This window comes from Oryctolagus cuniculus, chromosome 9, assembly GCF_964237555.1.
Source record: "Oryctolagus cuniculus chromosome 9, mOryCun1.1, whole genome shotgun sequence".
In the NCBI taxonomy this organism is placed as follows: domain Eukaryota; kingdom Metazoa; phylum Chordata; class Mammalia; order Lagomorpha; family Leporidae; genus Oryctolagus; species Oryctolagus cuniculus.
In genome coordinates, this window is record NC_091440.1 from 31,707,251 (window position 1) to 31,725,996 (window position 18,746).

The 18,746-nt window shown below is 38.7% G+C and overlaps 1 long non-coding RNA gene across 3 annotated transcripts in view; it reads right to left on the reverse strand.

Moving 5' to 3' along the window:
• The window catches only part of LOC138843685 (uncharacterized), a 132,090-nt gene that overhangs the window by 87,376 nt on the left and 25,968 nt on the right, over positions 1 to 18,746 (reverse strand). For all 3 annotated transcript variants that reach the window (XR_011378616.1, XR_011378617.1, XR_011378615.1), the window contains one exon: positions 17,223 to 17,309. This is a non-coding gene — a long non-coding RNA (uncharacterized lncRNA). The remainder of the gene's footprint in view (positions 1 to 17,222; positions 17,310 to 18,746) is intronic.

Sequence of the window (18,746 nt, forward strand, 5' to 3'; positions counted from 1 at the left end):
TAATTCTGGAGGTTCTAGCCAGAGCTATTAGGCAAGAAAAAGAAATTAAAGGGATACAAATTGGGAAGGAAGAACTCAAACTATCCCTCTTTGCAGATGACATGATTCTTTATTTAGGGGACCCAAAGAACTCTACCAAGAGACTATTGGAACTCATAGAAGAGTTTGGCAAAGTAGCAGGGTATAAAATCAATGCACAAAAATCAACAGCCTTTGTATACACAGACAATGCCATGGCTGAGGAAGAACTTCTAAGATCAATCCCATTCACAATAGCTACAAAAACAATCAAATACCTTGGAATAAACTTAACCAAGGACGTTAAAGATCTCTACGATGAAAATTACAAAACCTTAAAGAAAGAAATAGAAGAGGATACCAAGAAATGGAAAAATCTTCCATGCTCATGGATTGGAAAAATCAATATCATCAAAATGTCCATTCTCCCAAAAGCAATTTATAGATTCAATGCAATACCAATCAAGATACCGAAGACCTTCTTCTCAGATCTGGAAAAATTGGTGCTGAAATTTATATGGAGGCACAAGAGACCTCGAATAGCTAAAGCAATCTTGTACAACAAAAACAAAGCCGGAGGCATCACAATTCCAGATTTCAGGACATACTACAGGGCAGTTGTAATCAAAACAGCATGGTGAGCCGGTGCCGTGGCTCAATAGGCTAATCCTCCACCTTGCGGCGCCGGCACACCGGGTTCTAGTCCCGGTTGGGGCGCCGGATTCTGTCCCGGTTGCCCCTCTTCCAGGCCAGCTCTCTGCTATGGCCAGGGAGTGCAGTGGAGGATGGCCCAGGTGCTTGGGCCCTGCACCCCATGGGAGACCAGGAAAAGCACCTGGATCCTGGCTCCTGCCATCGGATCAGCGCGGTGCACCGGCCGCGGCGGCCATTGGAGGGTGAACCAACGGGAAAGGAAGACCTTTCTCTCTCTGTCTCTCTCTCTCACTGTCCACTCTGCCTGTCAAAAATTAAAAAAAAAAAAAAAAAAAAAAAAAAAACAGCATGGTACTGGTACAGAAACAGAAGGATAGACCAATGGAACAGAATTGAAATACCAGAAATCAACCCAAACATCTACAGCCAACTTATATTTGATCAAGGATCTAAAACTAATTCCTTGAGCAAGGACAGTCTATTCAATAAATGGTGCTGGGAAAATTGGATTTCCACGTGCAGAATCATGAAGCAAGACCCCTACCTTACACCTTACACAAAAATCCACTCAACATGGATTAAAGACCTAAATCTACGACCTGACAGCATCAAGTTACTAGAGAACATTGGAGAAACCCTTCAAGATATTGGCACAGACAAAGAGTTTCTGGAAAAGACCCGGGAGGCACAGGCAGTCAAAGCCAAAATTAACTATTGGGATTGCATCAAATTGAGAAGTTTCTGTACTGCAAAAGAAACAGTCAGGAGAGTGAAGAGACAACCGTCAGAATGGGAAAAAATATTTGCAAACTATGCAACAGATAAAGGGTTAATAACCAGAATCTACAAAGAGATCAAGAAACTCCACAAAAACAAAACCAACAACCCAATTAAGAGATGGGCCAAGGACCTCAATAGACATTTTTCAAAAGAGGAAATCCAAATGGCCAACAGGCACATGAAAAAATGTTCAAGGTCATTAGCAATCAGAGAAATGCAAATCAAAACCACAATGAGGTTCCACCTCACCCCGGTTAGAATGGCTCACATTCAGAAATCTACCAACAACAGATGCTGGCGAGGATGTGGGGAAAAAGGGACACTAACCCACTGTTGGTGGGAATGAAAACTGGTCAAGCCACTATGGAAATCAGTCTGGAGATTCCTCAGAAACCTGAAGATAACCCTACCGTTCGACCCAGCCATCCCACTCCTTGGAATTTACCCAAAGGAATTTAAATTGGCAAACAAAAAAGCGGTCTGCAGCCTAATGTTTATTGCAGCTCAATTCACAATAGCTAAGACCTGGAACCAACCTAAATGCCCATCAACGGTAGACTGGATAAAGAAATTATGGGATATGTACTCTTTAGAATACTATACTGCAGTAAGAAACAACGAAATCCAGTCATTTGCAACAAAATGGAGGAATCTGGAACACATCATGCTGAGTGAAATAAGCCAGTCCCAAAGGGACAAATACCATATGTTCTCCCTGATCGGAGACAACTGACTGAACACCAAAAAGGAAACTTGTTGAAGTGAAAGGGACACTATGGGAAACGGTGACTTGATCAGCATAGCCCTGACTGTTAATGAACAACTTAATACATTATCCCTCTTAGTAGTTTTTTTGTCTGTTCTACTTAATATGACTGATTTAATTCTGTAATTAATACACAGTTATTCTTAAGTGTTGAAATTTAACTGAAATGTGATCCCTGTTAAACATAAGAGTAGGAATAAGAGAGGGAAGAGATGTATAATTTGGGACATGCTCAAGCTGACTTGCCCCAAATGGTAGAGTTAGAAACATACCAGGGGACTCCAATTTAATCCCATCAAGGTGGCATGTACCAATGCCATCTCACTAGTCCAAGTGATCAATTTCAGTTCGCAATTGATCATAATGAAAGGACTAAGAGTCAAAGGGAGCACATAAGCAAGTCTAGTACCTGCTAACACTAACCGATAGAATAAATAAAGGGGAGAGTGATCCAACATGGGAAGTGAGATACTCAGCAGACTCATAGAATGGCAGATGCTCTAAATAGCACTCTGGCCTCAGAATCAGCCCTAAAGGCATTCAGATCTGGCTGAAAAGCCCATGAGAGTATTTCAGGCATGGAAAGCCAAGACACTCTGGCAAAAGATCTCTGTGAGTGAGATCTCAGTGGAAAGAACAGGTCTTCAAAGAAGGAGGTACCTTTCTCTGAAGGGAGGAGAGAACCTCCACTTTGACTATGACCTTGTCTAAACAAGATAAGAGTCGGAGAACTCAAGGGGCTTCCATAGCCTTGGAAACTCATGACTGGAGCATAGGGAGATTACTGATGCCATAGACAGGAGTGTCAATTGGTAAAGTCAACAACAGGAGTCACTGTGCACTTACTCCTCATGTAGGATCTCTGTCCTTAATGTGCTGTGCATTGAGATTTAATGCTATAACGAGTACTCAAATAATATATTTCACTTTGTGTTTCTATGGGGGTGCAAACTGTTGAAATCTTTACTTAATGCATACTAAACTGATCCTCTGTAAAAAAAAAAAAAAAAAAAGAAAAGAAACTATCAACTCCCAACTTGACTCTCACTGGGATTAAACATGACAATAGGTCTGATCTGATTTCATCATCATTAAAAAAAATCATCTATTATTTTTCACTTTATGTTTCTGTGTGGGAGCAAACTGTTGAAATCCTTACTTAATGTATACTAAGCTGATCTTCTGTATATTAAGATAATCGAAAATGAATCTTGATGTGAATGGAAGGGGAGAGGGAGTGGGAAAGGGGAGGGTTGTGGGTGGGAGGGACGGTATGGGGGGGAAGCCATAGTAATCCATTATTCGTACTTTGGAAACGTATATTCATTAAATAAAAGTTAAAAAAAAAATTGTCTTGATTGTGTTGAGGAACATTCCTTCTATACCCAATTTGCTTGAGGGTTTCATCAGGAAAGGATATTCTTTTTTATCAAATGGTTTCTTTGCATCTACTGAGACAACCATATGATTTTTGTTGTTCAATTTGTTAATGTGATGTATCCCACTGATTGATTTGCAAATGTTGAACTATCCCTGCATACCAGGGATAAATCCCACTTGCTCTGGGTGAATGATCTTTCTGATGTGTTGTTGGATTTGATTAGTTAATATTTTGTGGAGGATTTATACACCTGTGTTCATCATGGATATTGGTCTATTGTCCTCTCTCTGCAATATCTTTTATGGCCTAGGAATTAAGGTGATACAAGCTTCAAGAGTTAGGGAAGATACCCTCCCTTTCAATTGTTTTTAGTAGTTTGAGAATAATTGGAATTAGTTCCTCTTTAGATGTCTGGCAGAATTCAGCAGTAAAGCCATCTGCTCCTGTGCTTTTCTTTGTTTGTAGGGTCTTTATTACTGATTTAATTTCAATCTTGGTTATTGGTCTGTTTAGGTTTTTTATGTCTTCATAACTCAGTTTTGATAGATATGTGTCTAGAAATCTGTCCATTTCTTCTAAGTTTCCCAGTTTGTTGGCATGCAGCTCTTTGTAGTAATCCCTGATGATTCTTTTTATTTCTATGATCTCTGTACATTTCCTTTCCTTTTTCATCTCTGATTTCATTGATTTGGGACATCTCCCTTTTTTTAGTTAGTTAGTTGCACCAATAGTATATCAATTTTGTGAATCATGAATATTGTCCAGTGGCCATAAGAGGAAGGACTTTCTGAGAAATAATAACATGGTAAGTCATGTTATTGAGCTTGAAATGGCTGCTGTACCTTTATACTGAAAAGACAAATGATGTTTCAGTTCTCTATGGAGCATGGCTATGCTGAATTTGAGGCAATGCCATATGGCATATTTTGAAAATATTCCATGATCACAGATGGCTATATAAATTTCACAGACTGGACCTAGGTAATAGATTATAAAATTTAAACTTTTTGGCATTCAAAGTATTTCACTTTCAGAGACTCATAATTTTTACATTAAAGATATAAAATCTATTTGATACGAGAAAAAAAGATAAAGTAAGTATCTGTTTCTCTTTTATACCAGGACAATATTTACTGTTTATTTCTATTGACTCTTGAGATTTTGGTCTTGAACTTAGGATCTTGTTTCCCCAAAGTCTAGTTTGTATTCTCTTACATCTATAAACTTAGAACCTGTCCTTTTTTTAAATCTCTATAAATAAGCCAAGTTAGAGGTGATGACAAATCCTACATGGTTAAACTCTAGAGAGATAGTGTGACAAATAGAAAAATAAATCCAACAATACTGTACAGATTGTTGTGGGTCTAGATACAGTTGACAAATGACAAAGGCAAAGTGGAATATAGAAGGTAAGGAAGTATCTTTTCTTAGGCTACCCAGAGCACATGGAAACAACCTGCTATAATATGACATGGCATTGAGACAGGCAGCAATCTTCAGAGTGTTGCCAAATAGTCAATATAAAGAACCTGAACGTGGACAAGTAGTAAACATAAAGAAAACCTTGAAATCATCTAATTAAAAAAACTTTTTTTTACAAATTTCCAAACCAATCTTCAGAGAATTTGAATGGCAAAATGTCAAATAATTCCTTTGAAAAATAAATGACAATGGACATTAGTGATAAATAGTGTCCATGTGTAAATTTTTTTTCAAATTTGATTATCAGAAAATTTAAAAATACATAGATAGCTCACATTTGTGATTCATATTATATTTCTATTTGACAGTGCCTGGGTAAAATGTATGTGGAAGAGGATAAACAACAAATTGTAATTGATACCATACATGGGTCGAGCATTTTCATTTATGTTGTTTTATCTTAGATTCACAGTAATTAAACACATTTCCAATAGTTACTATGCTCATGTCTGCTAGCTCCAAGAACTTCCATGCTTTCTTTCTCTTAAATAATATTTAAAGGTTAGCACAAAATAAATTAAACAGGGGCTGGTGCTATGGCATAGCCTCTACCTGTGACACTGGCATTATATAAGGGTGACATTTCTAGTCCCAGCTGCTCTGTTTCTGATCCAATTCCCTGCTAATGTGCCTGAGAAAGCAGAAGATGGCCTAAGTTCTTGGCTCCTGCACCCATATGGCAGACCCAGAAGCAGCTCCTGGCTCCTGGCTTCCACCTGGTCTAGCCCTTCTAGCAGATGGAAGCTCTCTCTCTCTCTCTAACTGTCTTTCAAATAAATAAAAATAAATCTTAAATTAAATAATTAATTAATTATAATATTTTCCCCTGCATTGTGCCTCTGGTTGTCAATGTTTAAGATAAGTCTGAAACAGGGAAACAAAAATTAAGAACTTCTTAATGGAAAATAATTATAACAGCTGTTATATAGAACATACATTCAATAAAATCTGTCTTAAAAGCTGAACAAAGTAGCAAAGGAGTAAACTGGTATTGTTTCCAGCTCTGCTAATTTGCATTAGTATAACAATTTGAAAAGACTATGTTCCACCCTTCCTGGATATTTTTAATTGATATGCCCTCTGTCTTTCACTAATGTATCTTATTTCTTTCATTATCTATAAAATAAGCAAATGTCTTTCACCTTGAAAAATGAAATACCTCTTCCTGATATAATCAGAAGCTTTCCAACTCCTTTAAATGGAAAGGAAATTGCTTCTCTGGCTGCCAGCCATCATGTAGCTGAGAACATGCCTCTTAGTAAAAGTAAGGCACCCAGATGAATGACTGTCTTTTGAAAGAGAGACAATCCCTACAGTCATTCAGTACATGCTATTGTTATTTGGACACTAAAGGAATAAATAAAAATAAAGACACATTTTCCCATTTGTAGTTGTCAGAGGTGATAGTAAGATAGAAACTCATTTCCAACCAATTATAACATTGAGCTTTGTTACTTAAATAAGAGTGATCAGAAACTCACCCCAGCAATTCTATTCTTTTCTCCTATTGGGAGGCAGGCAGAAAGAAATGAAGGGAATCCAACAGTGAAATTTTAATTATGCACATATATGCCTTGAAATATATTTTATCAGATGTTAACTTTTATTTTGTCTTCAGATTAAAGATCACAGATTTTGTGCCATATATTTGTGTTGCATTTTGCTTTATTTGTTATTTAGTAGTTGTTTGCTCAATTTGTAGGGGGCTTTTTCTCATGGAAAATAAGAAGTTGGGAGCAGCTCCAAGATGGCAGAATAGGGAGGGAGCACGCTGATAGTCCAGAAAAAGATAGTTTAATAAAAGTGGAGATACTGTAGTTTCAGGGAAGAGTTAGGGAAAAAACTACAGAGGAAAAGCTTCCAGAACTAGTGGACATGGTGGACCTACGTGGAGGGCATGGGCACCCACGGTTTAGGACCTTGGCTGCCAAATCTATGCACCAGCGCTGGAAAGGGAGGTGAGGCAAAACCTCAGTAGCCCAAGACACTGGTGGGGAAGTGACAGGAAGAGCCTAGAGGGAATGAGGCTTGAAGTCCTATGGGTGAAAGTTCACCAGGCTAAAGAGGAGAGAAAAAAATAAAAGGGACCGTTACAGACACGATTCTCTCTCTCCACTCACCTTACAAAGGAGAGCAAGACAAAGAGCAGACTCCGTTTTGGACATACATAACAGCTGTGCCTCCTCAAGGCTGCGCCCAACCTCAACCAAACAGAAAACCTAACTCTGGTGGGGAGAAATAACAGGAGGTTAAAACCTAGTGAATGTGTGGAGCTTATGAACTGGGACTGTGGAAAAAAAACTGAGAGTGTGTGGGAGAACTCATGGAGTGCCTGAGATGTGAATACTCAGTGGGAGACGCCACAAACTTGATAACCTTGGCAACCCGGTGGGAGATTGCAGGGGAATCTGAGCTTACACTGAGGACTGCAAAGACCCTTTGTGTGGTCCTTGGGACAGAGCAGATGAATATTATCCTCACAGGGGCTAGCACTCAGGCACTGATTGCCTTCAAGGAGAATAGCTCAACTGTGAGGAATTATTCCCCTTCTGAATAAAAAAAAGAGAGAGAGAGAAGACTTACCACACCAAACCTGGGGGTGTCACCTTTGGCACACCCTTAACCCTGAAGAACTGAACAGAGCTCTCTGACCACATACATAACAAACCCTAAAGATCCACCAAAAGCGGACAGTCCACTTAATCAAGAGTCATAGTATAACGAGAAAAGCCATGATAGTAAGGGAAAAAAAAGAAGAAATCAAAGAATATCTCCACAATGCCAAACAACAAATGCAGACACCGAGGGAACAAGAACAAGGAAGACATTATGATGCTCCAAGATGAACATGACACTCTAACACAAGATTATGAAGATGACGAGATAGAAGAAATGCAAGATACAGATTTCAAAAAATTTATGATAACATTTAGATGTTCTCAAATGAAATTCATGGACAACAGAAATCCTTACTAGACAGGATAGAAAATCTCTCTCATGAAAATGAAATCTTAAGGAGGAATCAAAATGAAATGAGGAATCTAGTAGAACATGAAGTTGTGATATTGAATAGAAATCAAAATGACATGAAGAATTCAAAAGATCAAATGACAAATGCATTTGAGAGCCTTAAAAACAGATTCAGTGAGATAGAAGAGAGAATATCGGACTTAGAAGACAGAGCACAGGAAAGTATACAGTCAAACCAAAGGAAAGAAGAGAAAATTAGAAATCTAAAAAATATTGTTGGGAATCTACAGGATACAATTAAAAAAATAATATAAGGGTTCTAAGAGTTCCTGAAGGCATGGAGAGGGAGAAAGGATTAGAAGGCTCTTTTAGTGAGATACTAGCAGAAAACATCCTGGGTTTGGAAAAAGAGACATCCGAGTACAGGAAGTTCATAGAACCCCCAATAAACATGAACAAAAGAAATCCTTGCCATGACACATTGTAATCATACTCACCACAGTGAAACATAAAGAAAAGATTCTAAAATGTACAAGAGAGAAATGTCAGATTACTCTCAGAATATCTCCAATTAGAATCACAGCAGACTTCTCATCAGAAACCCTACAGGCTAGGAGGAATGGTGAGCTATAGCCCAGATACTACGAGAAAAAAACTGCTAGCCCAGAATATTATATCCTGCAAAGCTCTCATTTGAGAATGAAGGTGAAATAAAGACCTTTCATAGCAAACAGAAATTGAAAGAATTTGTCACCACTCATCCAGCCCTGCAAAAGATGCTCAACGATGTGTTACAAACAGAAACATAGAAACACGGCCATCAATATGAAAGAAGGTAAAGGAAGAAAACCTCCCAGTAAAATATCACAGGAAGTTCCAAGCATATATTAGAAATATCTTTGGGGAAATGGCAGGGCAAAGTCACTACTTATCAATAGTCACATGGAATGTTAATGGCTTCAACTCTCCAGTTAAAAGACACACATTGGCTGAATGGATTAAGGAACAAAACCCATCTATTTGCTGCTTACAAGAAACACATCTTTCCAACAAAGATCCATACAGACTGAAAGTGAAAGGCTGGAAAAAGATATTTCATGCCAACAGAAAACAAAAAAGAGCTGGCATAGCCATCTTAATATCAGACAAAATAACCTTTAACACAAAAACTGTTAAGAGAGACAGAGGAGCACTATATAATGATTAAAGGATCAAATCAACAGGAAGATATAATGATTATCAATGTATATGCACCTAATTACAGGGCACCAGTTTATTTAAAAGATATGTTAAGGGGCCAGTGCCACGGCTCACTAGGCTAATCCTCCGCCTGCGGCGCTGGCACACCGGGTTCTAGTCCCAGTGGGGCACCGGATTCTGTCCTGGTTGCCCCTCTTCCAGTCCAGCACTCTGCTGTGGCCTGGGAGTGCAGTGCAGGATGGCCCAGGTCATTGGGCCCTGCACCTGCATGGGAGACCAGGAGTAGCACCTGGCTCCTGGCTTCAGATCAGCACGGTGCACCGGCTGGAGGGTGAACCAATGGCAAAGGAATACCTTTCTCTCTGTCTCTCTCTCACTGTCCACTCTGCCTGTCCAAAAAAAAAAAAAAGATATGTTAAGGGACTTAACGGGAGACTTAGACTCCAATACAATAGTACTGGGGGACTTCAATACTCCACTCTCAGAAATAGACAGATCAATAGGACAGAAGATGAACAAGGAGACTAGATTTAAACGACACTACAGCCCAAATGGATCGAACAGATATCCACAGAACTTTTCATCCTACACATAAAGAATTTACATTCTTCTCAGCAGTACATGGAACCTACTCTAGGATTGACCACATACTAGGCCATAAAGCAAGTCTCAGCAAATTCAAAAGAATTAGAATTATATGATGCAGCTTCTCAGACCATAGAGGAATGAAGTTGGAAATTAGCAACTCAAGAATGCCTAGAGCGTATGCAAACACATGGAGATTGAACAACATGCTCCTGAATGAACACTGGGTCATAGAAGAAATCAAAAGAGAAATCAAAAACTTTCTGGAAGTAAATGAGGATAATAGAAAAACATATCAAAACTTATGGGATACAGCAAAAGCAGTGTTAAGAGGAAAGCTTATGGCAATAGGTGATACATAAAGAAATTGGAAAGACACCTAATCAATGAGCTTTCAATGCATCTCAGGGATCTAGAAAAACTGCAGCAAACAAGACCCAAATCTAGGAGAAGAGAAATAATAAAAATCAGAGAAGAAATCAACAGGATTGAATAAAAAAAATTACAAAAAAATCAGCCAAAAGAGGAGCTGGATTTTGAAAAAATAAAAAAAAAATTGACACCCCATTGGCCCAACTAACTAAAAAAAAGAAGAGAAAAGACCCATATCAATAAAGTCAGAGTTGCAAAAGGAAATGTAACAACAGACACCACAGAAATAAAAAGAATCATCAGAAATTACTCCAAAGACTTGTATGCCAGCAAACAGGGAAATCATCAGAAATGGATAGATTCCTGGATACAAGCAACCTACCTAAATTGAACCAGAAAGACATAGAAAACGTAAACAGACCCATAACTGAGACAGAAATTGAAACAGTAATAAAGTCCCTCCCAACAAAGAAAAGCCCAGGACCAGATGGATTCATTGCTGAATTCTACCAGACATTTAAAGAAGAACTAACTTCAATTCTTCTCAAACTATTCAGAACAACAGAAAAAGAGGGAATCCTCCCAGATTCTTTCTGTGAAGCAAGCATCACCTTAATCCCTAAGCCAGAAAAATATGCAGCATTGAAAGAGAATTACAGACCAATATCCCTGATGAACATAGATGCAAAAATCCTCAATAAAATTCTGGCCAATAAAATGTAACAACACATCAGAAAGATCATCCACCCAGACCAAGTGGGATTTATCCCTGGTATGCAGGGATGGCTCAATGTTCTCAAATCAATCAATGTGATACACCACATTAACAGACTGCAGAAGAAAAAACATATGATTATCTCAATAGATGCAGAGAAAGCATTTAATAAAATACAACACCCTTTCATGATGAAAACTCTAAGAAAACTGAGTATGGAAGGAACATTCCTCAATACAATCAAGGCACTTTATGAAAAACCCATGGCCAGCATCCTATTGAATGGGGAAAAGTTGGAAGCATTTCCACTGAGATCTGGGACCAGACAGGGATGCCCACTCTCACCACTGCTATTCAATATAGTTCTGAAAGTTTTAGCCAGAGCCATCAGGCAAGAAAAAGAAATTAAAGGGATACAAATTGGGAAGGAATAAGTCAAATCACCCCTCTTTGTAGATGATATGATTCTTTATTTAGGGGATCCAAAGAACTCTACTAAGAGACTATTGAAACTCATAGAAGAGTTTGGCAAAGTAGCAGGATATAAAATCAATGCACAAAAATCAACAGCCTTTGTATACACAAGCAATGCCACAGCTGAGAAAGAACTATAAGATCAATCCCATTCACAATAGCTACAAAAACAATCAAATACCTTGGAATAAACTTAACCAAGGACGTTAAAGATCTCTACAATGAAAATTACAAAACCTTAAAGAAAGAAATAGAAGAGGATACCAAAAAATGGAAAAATCTTCCATGCTCATGGATTCGAAGAATCAATATAATCAAAATGTCCATTTTCCCAAAAGCAATTTATACATTCAATGCAATACCAATCAAGATACCGAAGACCTTCTTCTCAGATCTGGAAAAAATGATGCTGAAATTCATATGGAGACACAGGAGACAGTGAATAGCTAAAGCAATCTTATACAATAAAAACAAAGCTGGAGGCATCACAATACCAGATTTCAGGACATACTACAGGGCAGTTGTATTCAAAACAGCATGGTACTGGTACAGAAACAGATGGATAAACCAATGGAACAGAATACAAACACCAGAAATCAACCCAAACATCCAAAGCCAACTTATATTTGATCAAGGATCCAAAACCAATCCCTGGAGTAAGGACAGTCTATTCAATAAATGGTGCTGGGAAAACTGGATTTCCACATGCAGAAGCATGAAATAAGATTCCTACCTTTCACCTTACACAAAAATCCACTCAACATGGATTAAAGACCTGAATCTACGACCTGATACCATCAAATTATTAGAGAACATTGGAGAAATCCTGCAAGATATAGGTACTGGCAAAAACTTCTTGGAAAAGACCCCGGAAGCACAGGCAGTCAAAGCCAAAATTAACATTTGGGATTGCATCAGATTGGGAAGTTTCTGTACTGCAAAAGAAACAGTCAGGAAAGTGAAGAGGCAACCGACAGAATGGGAAAAAGGATTTGCAAACTATGCAACTGATAAAGGGTTAATAACCAGAATCTACAAAGAGATCAAAAAACTCCAAAACAACAACAACAAAAAAACCCACTCAAGAGATGGGCCAAGGACCTCAATAGACATTTTTATTTCTTTTTTTTTTTTTTTTGACAAGCATAGTGGATAGTGTGAGAGAGAGACAGAGAGAAAGGTCTTCCTTTGCCATTGGTTCACTCTCCAATGGCTGCCGTGGCCGGCGCGCTGCGGCCGGCGCATCGCGCTGATCCGATGGCAGGAGCCAGGAGCCAGGTGCTTTTCCTGGTCTCCCATGGGGTCCAGGCCCAAGCACCTGGGCCATCTTCCACTGTACTCCCTGGCCACAGCAGAGACCTGGCCTGGAAGAGGGGCAACTGGGACAGAATCTGGCGCCCCAACCGGGACTAGAACCTGGTGTGCCGGCGCCGCTAGGTGGAAGATTAGCCTAGTGAGCCGCGGCGCTGGCCCTCAATAGACATTTTTCAAAAGAGGAAATCCAAATGGCCAACAGGCACATGAAAAAATGTTCAGGATCACTAGCAGTCAAGGAAATGCAAATCAAAACCACCATGAGGTTTCACCTCAACCCGGTTAGAATGGCTCACATTCAGAAATCTACCAACAAGGATGTAGGGAAAAAGGGACAGTTTGGGAATGCAAACTGGTCAAGCCACTGTGGAAGTCAGTCTGGAGATTCCTCAGAAACCTGAATATAACCCTACCATACAACCCAGCCATCCCACTCCTTGGAATTTACCCAAAGGAAATTAAATGGGCAAATAAAAGATCTGTCTGCACCTCAATGTGTATTGCAGCTCAATTCACAGTAGCTAAGACATGGAATCAACCCAAATGCCCATCAACAGTAGACTGGATAAAGAAATTATGGGACATGTATTCTATAGAATACTATACAGCAGTAAAAACAATGAAATCCAGTTATTTGCAACAAAATGGAGGAATCTGGAAAACATCATGCTGAGTGAAATAAGCCAGTCCCAAAGGGACAAATATCATATGTTCTCCCTGATAGATGACAACTAACCAAGCATCAAAAAGGAAACCTGTTGAAATGAAATGGACACTATAGGAAAGAGTGACTTGATCATCCCTTGTACTGACTGTCGAGGAACAACTTAATACTTTGTCTCTTTTAGTATTTTTTTTTGTTCTACTTAACACTCTTGATTGAACTCTTTGATTACACACAATTATTCTTAGGTGTTTAAATTTAACTGAAAAATGATCCCGGTTAAATATAAGAGTGGGAATAAGAGACGGAGGAGATGTACAGTTTGGGACTTGCTCAATCGGACTTGCCCCAAACAGTAGGGTTAGAAACGTGCCAGGGGATTCCAATTCAAACCCACCAAGGTGGGCATGTACCAATGCCATCTCACTAGTCAAAGTGATCAGTTTCAGTTCACAATTGATCATACTGATAGGATTAAATGTCAAAGGGATCACATAAACAAGAATAGTGTCTGATAATACTGATAGAATTAAAAAAGAGAGAATGATCCAACATGGCAAGTGGGATACACAGCAGACTCATAGAATGGCAGATGTCCTAAACAGCACTCTAGCCTCAGAATCAGCCCTTAAGGCATTCAGATCTGGCTGAAGAGCCCATGAGGGTATTTTAGGCATGGAAAGCCAAGACACTCTGGCAAAAAAAAAAAAAAAAAAAAAAACTAAATGAAAGATCTCTGTGAATGAGATCCCAGTGGAAAGAACAGACATCAAAGAAGAAGGTACCTTTCTCTGAAGGCAGGAGAGAACTTTCACTTTGACTATGACCTTGTCTAAATAAGATCAGAGCTGGCAAACTCAAGGGGCTTCCATAGCCTTGGCAATTCATGACAAGAACCTAGGGTGGTTACTGAAGTCATAAACAAGAGTGTCAATTCTTAAATCAACAACAGGAGTCACTGTGCACTTACTCCCCATGTAGGTTCTCTGTCCTTAATGTGTTAATCTATGCAAATTAACAGTAATACTAGTATTCAAACAGTACTTCACACTTTGTTTTTGTGTGGGTGCAAACTGTTGAAATCTTTACTTAATATATGCTAAATTGATCTTCTGTATATAAAGATAATTGAAAATGAATCTTGATGTGAATGGAATGGGAGAGAGACCAGGAGATGGGAGGTTTGAGGGTGGGAGGGAAGTTATGGGGGTGAAAAAGCCACTGTAATCTAAAAGCTGTACTTTGGAAATTTATATTTATTAAATACAAGTTAAAAAAAAGAAAAGAAGAAATTGCATAGGAATCACATTGTCACTCATAAACTACTTGTTTTTGCCTTTTTTGATATTATTGATTTTACTCTGAAATAGAAGAACAATGTACACAAGTGAGGACAAGTGTATTAAACTGTCTTAAAATTTGAAATGGGGCTGGTGCTGTGGCATAGCAGGTAAAGCCACTGCCTGCAGAGCCAACATCCCATATGGGCGCTGGTTCGAGTCTTCTGATCCAGCTCTCTGCTATTGCCTGGGAAATCAGTAGAAGTCCTTGGGCCCCTGCACCCATCTGGGAGACCCTGAAGAAGCTCCTGGCTCCTGGCTTAGTATCGGCACAGCTCCAGCCATTGCAGCCAATTGTGAAGTGAACCAGCAGATGGAAGATCTCCTTCTCTCTGCCTCTCCTTCTTTCTCTGTGTAACTCTGATTTCAGATAAATAAATAAATCTTTAAAAAATTTGTCATGGTTAAATGTACATTCTGTACTTTCCTCCATTGCTCTCTATGTATCTTTATTATCCATTTTACTAGTGATTCTAACTGGGACTAGTTACAATTTTGTGGTTTCACCAAATCTGAGAGTGGAAGACTGTCTCAGACAGCTTGATTAGCAGCACCAAGACCTCATATGACTTATATAAGATCATGCATTGAATTATCAAATTATAACACAACTGCTTTGCAAAAGTACATTAACAGTCACTAATCTTTGTCAAACTAATCTTGAGATACTTTTTCCAGTTATACAAAGAAGAATTAATTCAGTCAGTTACAACAATTACATAACCAATACATTACACTGTAGAGAGATAGCGAAAAAATGCAATAGACGTGGTTCCAAACCTAAAAGACAATATGAGACCAAAGGGAAGAAAACAACATTCCAGTGATCTATTACTGCATAGTAATCCATTCCAAAACTTAGTGGCTTAAAAACTTCCATTCACCTCTCTTTCCTCCTTCACTCCCCCTTTTGCCTTCCATGCCTAGGAGTCTCAGATTGTCCATTAAACACAGCAGATCACAGGATCAGCACATGTCACTCAAAGGGGAAGAGATCTCACCTCGAGCCTAGCGCTGTGGCATAACCAGTAAAGCCGCCACCTGGAGTACCAGCATCACGTACTGGTTGGTTCAAGTCCCAGCTGTTCCACTTCTGATCCAGTTCCCTGCTAACGCACCTGGGAAAGTGGTGGAAGATGGTCCAAGTGCTTGGGCCCCTGCATGCACTTGGAAGACCCGGAAGAAGCTCCTGGCTCCTGCCTTTGGATTGACTCACCTCCTGCCATTACAGCTGTTTGGGGAGTGAACCAATGGATGGAAGATATTCTCTCTCTCTCTCTCTCTCCCTTTCTCTCTTTCTCTCTCTCTCTGTTTCAGTCTGTCTTTCAAATAAATAAATCTTTAAGCAAAAAGGAGAGAGAGACCTCATCTCTTGATGGTAAGCATGAGAAAGTCACAATACTAAGGGATTGGTAGGGTAAGAAGAAGTGCTTTTGCCATCTTTGGAAATAATCTGCCAAATATTTCTGAAACTATAAGAATAAATAAATAAAGGAGTGGATACAAAACTTCAAATACAGATAATTCTACCGCAGAATTTTCAGAAGCTGCTATAAAAATTTGAATGATGTAATATGAACTGTTCAACTTCTTTGAAAATCCATCCCTTTCCTTAAAGACTTGAAAATGCTAGGATACAAGACTGCTGATTACAAATTTCCCCAAAAGTAAGTTGGAAGTGAAATAATTAGGCATGTACATGCTACAAGTAAAAAGGTTTGTCATGGCAAGCCAAAATGAGAAGGCATATTGACAACTTTCTCCAATACTGTACTACTACTGTCTCCTGAAAAGGAAAATTTAAAGTGACTAGATTCAGTAAGATATTTGTTGGCCAAAGTTAAAGTTTTTTTTAAAAGATTATATCATACATAAATAAATAACTTGGGACTGAGTCATTACAAAGTCATGAGTTTCACCAGGGGTTCCCACATGGATGGCAGGTGCCTAAGTACCTGGGCTATCCTCTACTGCTTTTTCCATGCCATTATCAGAGTGTTTGATTGGAAGTGGAGCAGCTGGGAGAGCAATCAGCACCCAAATGTCATACTGGCAGTGCAGGTGGTAGCTTTACTTGCTACACCACAATGCCAGCCCAAGTAAATAAGTAATGTCCTAAACTTCCCCCTATTTTTCAACTATTATGTGAATGAGAGATTAATTCCTGTGTTTTTAATCCAATGTAGCTATATGTCTTGTTGCTATAGTATATTACCCTATATTACCCTATATCCTTACTAATACATAGAAGTACTGTCAGTATTACATTTTCAATATGTGCACAGAGAAATTAAGAAATGTAATTAAGGAATTAATTAGTAAAAAAAAAAAGTAGTAAAGTTTGAGGTCAAACCAAATGTGACTACAGAATCCATGAAACTGACCACCATACAAATGCTACCTTAGAAGTTAGAGTTTATAAAAGACATTCTATTATTGTAACAATGCGATTGCAGCAAACTCTCAAAAGATTTCCACAATGTTTGTCAAAGGTATTTGGTACTTACAGAGGAAGTAGGGTTGAGTTTAGCTATATAACAACTCAGTGAAGCAACTGTCCCAATTCCATTGAATTCTTGAATTTATCTTTTTCTCTAAAGGAAAAAATTGAAGAGCATTAAACATCTAATTGAACCATGGTGCATTTGAGTGAGTCACACAGAATTAATGATCTGTAGGTAACATTGCCTAACAGTATGATAGGTCTTGGTGTAGATCACTAATGTCTTAGCAAATAGGATATATCCAAACAATATTCTAGTCCTTTATGATAGGGTAATATTGGACTTTCAATTATAAGTACTGGAAAACTGTAAGATTTTCATTTTCTTTTTTTGGTTAAGCTAGTGTCCATCTATGTACACCAGGTAGCATGTATAGCACACATACTTATTATTTTCAATAGAAAAGAAATAATAAGAGAGGAATAGGGCTAAAACAACCTTATACTTATTTATTTTGAATTTATGAGGCATGAACAGCAAAATAAAAAGACAAATCAGAAGCTGGTTGTATCCACAGTGATCAGTAGATTCAATGTACTTCCTATAAAATAACAATGGTATTTTTTCACAAAAATTTAAAAAAATCATAACATTCAGATGGAAATAATGAAAACTCCAAATTCCCAAAGCAATCTTCAGAAAGAATAAATCTGGAGGCATCATTCCACATACTTTCAAATTATATTATAAAATTACAGTAATTAAACCTGTATGGCACTAGCATAAAAATAGGAATATAGAGCAATGTAATAGAACAGAGAGCCCAGAAGTAAACCTAACTATGTATTGTAAGTGAATCTCTGAGAAGGGTGCTAGGGTATACAAGGGGAAAAGGAAGTCTTTTTAATAGCATTGGAAAAACTGGCTATATATTAGCAAAAGATTGACTGTGCACCCTTTCCTTACCATATATACAAAAATTAACTCAAATAGATCAAGACTGAAATCAAAGATCTGAAACTAAAAGTCATAAGAGAGAACATAAGAAAAAGCTTCTTGACATTGATCTGTAATTTTTTTTCATGTAATACCAAAAACACAAGCAAGAAAAGGAAAAATTGGCAGATGGGACTACCTAAAATAAAAAAATGTTTCTTTTTTTTTTTTTTTTTTTTTTTTTTTTAATTTTTGACAGGCAGAGTGGACAGTCAGAGAGAGAGACAGAGAGAGAAAGGTCTTCCTTTTGCCGTTGGTTCACCCTCCAATGGCCGCCGCTGCAGCCGGCGCACCGCGCTGATCCGATGGCAGGAGCCAGGATCCAGGTGCTTTTCCTGGTCTCCCATGGGGTGCAGGGCCCAAGCACCTGGGCCATCCTCCACTGCACTCCCTGGCCATAGCAGAGAGCTGGCCTGGAAGAGGGGCAACCGGGACAGAATCCGGCACCCCGACCGGGACTAGAACCCGGTGTGCCGGCGCCGCAAGGTGGAGGATTAGCCTATTGAGCCACGGCGCCGGCTAAAAATGTTTCTTTAGCGCAAAGGAAGCAAACAAAATGAAGAAGTAATCCACAAAATGGGAGAAAATACT